Here is a 7,121-nt window from a genome sequence, read left to right on the forward strand (position 1 = left end):
CTATCAGCAACGGGATAAATAATACCTGCCTCAAGGAGCTTTAGTATCTCCTTTCTTACCACTTCTTTCATCTTGGGATTCAGTCTTCGTTGAGGATCTCTAACTGGTTTAACATCTTCCTCCAATTTAATTTTGTGTTGGCATAACGTGGGACCAGCTAACGCCCTTAAGATCATCCAGAGTATATCCAATAGCTGCTCGATGCTTCTTCAGAGTTTTCAATAATCTTTCTTCTTCTTGCTCTGAAAGGTTAGCACTAATAATAACATGATATATTTTCTTTTCATCAAGATAAGCATACTTAAGATTATCAGGTAAAGGTTTGAGTTCAAACACGGGATCACCCTTGGGTGGAGGAGGATCCCCAAGAATTTCAACGGGAAGGTTATGTTTCAGCATAGGTTCCTGTTTAAGGAAGACTTCATCTATTTCCCTTCTTTCCTTCATAAACATATCGTTTTCATGGTCTAGCAAATATTGTTCTAACGGATTAGTAGGAGGCACGACAGTGGAAGCAAGACCAATAATCTCATCCTTACTAGGTGGTTCCCTATCACGAGGTTGTCTACGAAACTTAGCAAAATTAAACTCATGAGACATACCATCTATGCCAACGGTGACAGTATCTTTTTCACAATCAATCTTAGCACTAGCTGTATTCAAGAAGGGTCTACCAAAAATAATGGGACAAAAATCATCTTGTGGGGAACCAAGAACAAGAAAATCAGCAGGGTATTTAACCTTCCCACACAAAACTTCAACATCTCTAACAATCCCAAAGGGTTTAATGGTATCCCTATTAGCAAGCTTAATAGTAGCATCAATGTCTTCTAATTCAATGGGTGCAGTGTCATGCATAATTTCTTGATATAAGGTATAAGGTATTGCACTAGCACTAGCAGCCATATCACATAAGCCATGATAACAATGATCTCCTATTTTAACAGAAATAACAGGCATGCCTACGACAGGTCTATGTATCTCAGTGTCTGGTCTAGCAATATTAGCAGTCTCACCACAGAAATAAATAACATGCCCATCTAAATCATCATCCAAGAGATCTTTAACCATAGCAATACTAGGTTCAACATTAATTTGCTCAGGAGGTGTATAAGTCCTAGTATTACTCTTACGAGCAACATTCAAAGCTTTAGGATGATCCTTTATCCTAACAGGAAAAGGAGGTTTCTCAACATAAGTAGTAGGAACAATAGGATCACTATAGGTGATAGTCTTTTCTTCAACTGTAATAGGTGCAACTACTTTCACTTCAACAGGAGGATTATATTTAAACCACTTCTCTTTAGGGAGATCAATGTGAGTAGCAAAAGATTCACAAAAAGAAGTTACTATCTCAGAGTCAAGTCCATACTTAGCGCTAAATCCATGAAAAGCATAGGTATTCATAAAAGATTTAACACAATCAAACTTAGGTGTCATACCTGACTCCTTACCATTGTCGGAACCCCAATCTTTAGAGTTGCGTTTAATTCTTTCCAATAAGTCCCATTTGAAATAAATAGTCTTCATCATATAAGAACCAGCACAGGACGTATCGAGCAGGTTGCGATTATCAAGAGAAAGCCGAGCATAAAAGTTTTGAATAATCATTTCCCGGGAGAGCTCATGATTGGGGCATGAATATAACATTGACTTAAGCCTCCCCCAAGCTTGAGCGATGCTTTCTCCTTCGCGAGGCCAGAAATTATATATGTAACTACGATCATGATGAACAAGATGCATAGGATAGAACTTCTGGTGAAATTCCAACTTGAACCGCTTATAATTCCAAGATCTCATATCATCACATAGCATATACCATGTCAATGCATCTCCCTTCAAAGATAAAGGGAAGACCTTCCTTTTGAGAACATCATCGGGAATACCTGCAAGCTTAAATAATCCACAAACTTCATCCACAAAGATAAGGTGTAGATCGGAATGCAATGTTCCATCTCCTGCAAATGGATTAGCTAGCAGTTTCTCTATCATACCCGAAGGAATCTCAAAGTAAATATTTTCATAAAGTTCAGTAGGTTGAGGAGCAACTCTTTGCTCTTTTGGTCAGGGTGAAGATACCCCGAACAAGCCCCTCAAAGGATTAGTTTACATAGTGACAAGTAATAGAAAATTTCAGCACACTATATAAATGTTTCCTTACCAAGTTCCACTCACCAAAAGCGCTACACTCCCCGGCAACGGCGCCAGAAAAGAGTCTTGATGACCCACAAGTCTAGGGGATCTATCGTAGTCCTTTCGATAAGTAAGAGTGTCGAACCCAACGAGGAGCAGAAGGAAATGATAAGCGGATTTTGGTAAGGTTTTCTCTGCAAGCACTGAAATTATAGGTAACAGATAGTTTTGTGATAAAATAAATAGTAATGAGTAACAAGTAAATAAAGTAAATAAAGTGCAGCAAGGTGGCCCAATCCTTTATGTAGCAAAGGATAAGCCTGGACAATTTCTAATAATGAGAAAGGATCCCCCGAGGACACATGGGAATTATTGTCAAGCTAGTTTTCATCACGTTCATATGATTCGCGTTTGGTACTTTGATAATTTGATATGTGGGTGGACCGGTGCTTGGGTACTGCCCTTACTTGGACAAGCATCCCACTTATGATTAACCCCTATTGCAAGCGTCCACAACTACAAAAGAAATATTAAGGTAAACCTAACCACAACATTAAACATATGGATCCAAATCAGCCCCTAACGAAGCAACACATAAACTAGGGTTTAAGCTTCTATCACTCTAGCAACCCATCATCTACTTATTACTTCCCAATACCTTCCTCTAGGCCCAAATAATGGTGAAGTGTCATGTAGTCGACGTTCACATAACACCAATAGAGGAAAAGACAACACACATCTCATCAAAATATCGAACGAATACCAAATTCACAGGAACAAACGTAACTACTCACAAAGCATATTCATGTTCATAATCAGAGGAGTAATAATATGCATAAAGGATCTGAACATATGATCTTCCACCAAGTAAACCAATTAGCATCAACTACAAGGAGTAATCAACACTACTAGCAACCCACAGGTACCAATTTGTGGTTTTGATACAAGATTGGATACAAGAGATGAACTAGGGTTTTGAGAGGAGATGGTGCTGGTGAAGATGTTGATGGAGATTGACCCCCTCCCGATGAGAGGATCGTTGGTGATGAAGTTGGTGATGGTTTCCCCCTCCCGGAGGGAAGTATCCCCGGCAGAACAGCTCTGCCGGAGCCCTAGATTGATTCCGCCAAGGTTCCGCCTTGTGGAGGCAGAGTTTCGTCCCGAAGCTTGCCCACGATTTTTTCCAGGGTAAAAGCTCTAATATAGAAGAAGATGGACACCGAGGGCCCACCAGGGGGTCCAGGAGACAGGGGGCGCGCCCAGTAGGGGGGGCCTTCCACTCTCCTGGACAGGGTGTGGTCCCCCTGGTGTATTTCTTTCGCCCAATAATTCTTATTAATTCCAAAAACATGTTTCGTGGAGTTTCAGGCTTTCTGGAGTAGTGCAGAATAGGTTTCCAATGTTTGCTCCTTTCCAGTCAGAATTCCAGCTGCCGGCATTCCCCCTCTTCATAGTAAACCTTGTAAAATAAGAGAGAATAGCCATAAGTATTAGGATATAATGTATAATAACAGCCCATAATGCAATAAATATTGATATAAAAGCATGATGCAAAATGGACGTATGAGTTGTCAGGGCACCTGGAGAATCCAGTGTTGTCCTAGGATATCCCGGAGTACCCGTGTGATCATCCTATGGTTCGCCACCCAGGCTCAAAGGGATCATAAGATTATTCATGATAGAAACTTCCGTGTGCAGCCACAAGCCATTATGGGCTCTAGCATAGTTGAGTATGTTGTGTGACCTCTTTCAGTGGTAGACTAGCAGATGTAGGGGATGTAGGTGGTATTGTCTACCTAGAGTAAAGAGTTAATGCTTCTGAAAGACTATGTTTTGGTCATCCGTTTCTCAAACATCATGTAGTGTGAGTAATCCAACGGAGGAGATCGAGTCTTGTGGGGAAAAGTGCGCAAACCTCTGCAGAGTGTACAAACTAATCATGGTTAGCCGTGTCCTCGGTTATGGACATCTTGAGTATCTGGTTCTTGGATTATCATGTTGATCTCATCACTCTAAGTTAATTTGATTGGGTTGATGTTGCTTAATTGGGATTGAGTTGGAGGAACCTTCTCAATGTTTAACAACCACCATGATAGTTAAATAAAATTTATTCCTTTGTTGTAGGGAAAAATTGGCTTTATGCAAAACTGTAACCATAGAGCTTTCCACCAGCCATATATGCATGTAGTGATAGCATTTACCTGTTCATTACTCTATATGTTACATTGCCAGCATATTCCATGTGCTGACCCATTTCTGGATGAAACATTTTATGTTGCAAACTTTTTAGATGACGAGTAAGGTGCCATAGGTCGTTGTCGTTCACTCAGCTATGCCGTTGGAGTTGATGGATTCACTTTATCTTCCAAGCCTTCCGTTGTTATTATTCTTAGATGGCCTTAAGCCATATTATTATAATAAGTTCTTTTTTGAGACATTCGATGTAATAAGTGTGTGATTGAAACTCTGTTATAAATCCTCAAGTATTATGCGTGTCAGCATTACCAATCCAGGGATGACACTGATGCACAGAGACTAGACTGTTCGAGGTCTGGTCGCTACAAGATGGTATCAGAGCACACACTGATGTAGGACACGACCACTAAGCTAAAACCATAGGTCACTCTTCTCTACTCATTTCTGACTTCTCTCCTTTTCTACTCTATAGGATGGTAGTTCGAAGGAATAAGTATACGCAACAGGATGAAGACACTCCTTTTGGATGACACTTGAAAGAAGTCACTAGGTACCTGAACATCGGAATACCAAGCTTCACCGGAACCTACATCGCCACTTTACCAGAAGAGGAGCGTTGGATGATTCGAGTTCAAGTTCCAGGAAGGACGTTCATGCCAGTCACTGAGCCCATAGAGTTTTCCTTTGATGCACCAACCCGAAGTCTAGGAAAGAGCATGGAAGCCCACATCACCATGGGACGCATTGGAGAAGTTTACCACAAGGATCTCAAGGATACTATCTACCAGATATGTGGGCGCCGAGATGAGAAATGGGAGATGATCAGCACCAGGAGGGACAGGTCCATTGCAGCTTTCATCCAGGAGTTAAACCAGCACATTCGTCGCCAGGAGAACCAGATGTGTGCAGGCATGATAGATCTGAAGAAGGCAATCAGCAGGATCATGGAGCTGGAGGAAGAACTCAAGTCTACACGCGACAAATATGAGGAGGAAATGAAGATACTCGTGGAGAAGAATGACGATCTAACAAGGAAGCTAGGAGTATTCATGGGAGACCCCGCGCCAGGAGGAGGTGACGACGATTCCAAGGACATTCGTTCGGAGGACTATATCATCATCGACGACACCGACTCAGACCCCGACGACAGCGATGATGACTATGTTGACGAAGCTGGAGCAGATATCATGGAGTCTTCTATCGATTAAAACCTCTTGTCGACCACCATATGAGTAGTAGTATTCCCCCATGTATATGGTATAGTCCGAGCACTTTTGTAATGACAGTTAGACCGATTGTATGCCCTTGTTTGAATTGATTGAAGTGATATGATTGTGTTTGTCTCATGAGCATATGGGTAGTGTTTTCCCTCTAGACCTCATTCTCTTCTGTTTTCTCACCTTTTCTAAACCCATCAGATGCCTCCGAGACGTGACAATGGGTTTGCTTTCCCACTGGAGCTCACTCAGTTGATCCAGCAGCAGAATACCCTGATGGAGCTACTAGTTCAGAATCAGAACCAGGGGAACAACAACAACAACAACCCACCACCACCACCTGTTGATCACCTAGCCCGTTTTCTAAGGTTGAATCCTCTGGTGTTCTCTAGTAGCACCGAGCCGATAGTTGCATATGATTGGCTCCGCAAGATTGGAACGGAGCTAACCACTGCAGGATGCACAGATGCGGAAAGAGTACGCGTTGCCGCACATCAGCTTGATGGACCCGCAACATCATGGTGGGAAAATTTCACAGCCACTTACCCCATTGACACTGTTACATGGGACCAGTTTCAGCAGGCTTTTCGCACTGCCCATGTTTTAGCAGGAGCTATGAACATGAAGAAGCGCGAGTTTCGCAACTTGCACCAAGGAGGATGCACAGTGGGCCAGTATGTGGATGAGTTTAGTAAGTTAGCATGTTATGCCCCTGATGACGTAGCTACAGATGCCGCTAAGCAGGAGAAGTTTCTAGAAGGACTGAATGATGATTTGAGCATGCAGTTGATGGTGGCAACATTCAACAACTACCATGAGATGGTGGATAGAGCTCTTATGATTGAAGGGAACCAGCAGCAGACAGACAGCCGCAAGAGGAAGTATGGACAAGGGAAGTACGCTTCAGGAGCCCAACAGAGGCCTCGTTTTACCCCGAACTCGGGAGGACACATTCACCACAACCATGGAGGCCATAATTCCAATGGAGGAAGTTTGCATAACCATAGTGGCCCCAAGAATGGGAATGGGAATGGAGGAAGCAACGGCCAGAACCGTTCCAACCCAGCAACGCCTGCCAAGAAGGATCTAAGTCACATTACTTGTTTTAAGTGCGCGAAGAATGGACATTACGCCACGGAATATTCTAAAGCAAAGAATGGAAATGACAATGGAAACTCTGGGAAGAAGCCCAACCGTGAACCACGTTAGCGTGGAGGAGGTTGAAGCACAATGAGATGTAGTTATAGGTAAGTTTTTGGTTAAGTCATATACTGCAATTGTTCTTTTTAATATTGGTGCATCGCATTCATACATATCAAGGGGATTTGTGGATAAGTATAACCTACCAACCCAAGCCCTTAGGTCACCCATGTTAGTAACCTCGCCAGGAGAAGAGTATATGGCCAGCCTATGGTGTGATCGGTTACCATTTAGGATCGGTAACTACGTGTTCCCCTCAGACCTAATCATATTGGAATTGCAAGGACTGGATGCAACATTAGGCATGGATTGGTTATCAAAGTATGGTGGGAACCTTGACTGCACTGTTCGATGAGATTTTTGCACTACAGTACA

This window comes from Triticum dicoccoides, chromosome 4B, assembly GCF_002162155.2.
Source record: "Triticum dicoccoides isolate Atlit2015 ecotype Zavitan chromosome 4B, WEW_v2.0, whole genome shotgun sequence".
In the NCBI taxonomy this organism is placed as follows: domain Eukaryota; kingdom Viridiplantae; phylum Streptophyta; class Magnoliopsida; order Poales; family Poaceae; genus Triticum; species Triticum dicoccoides.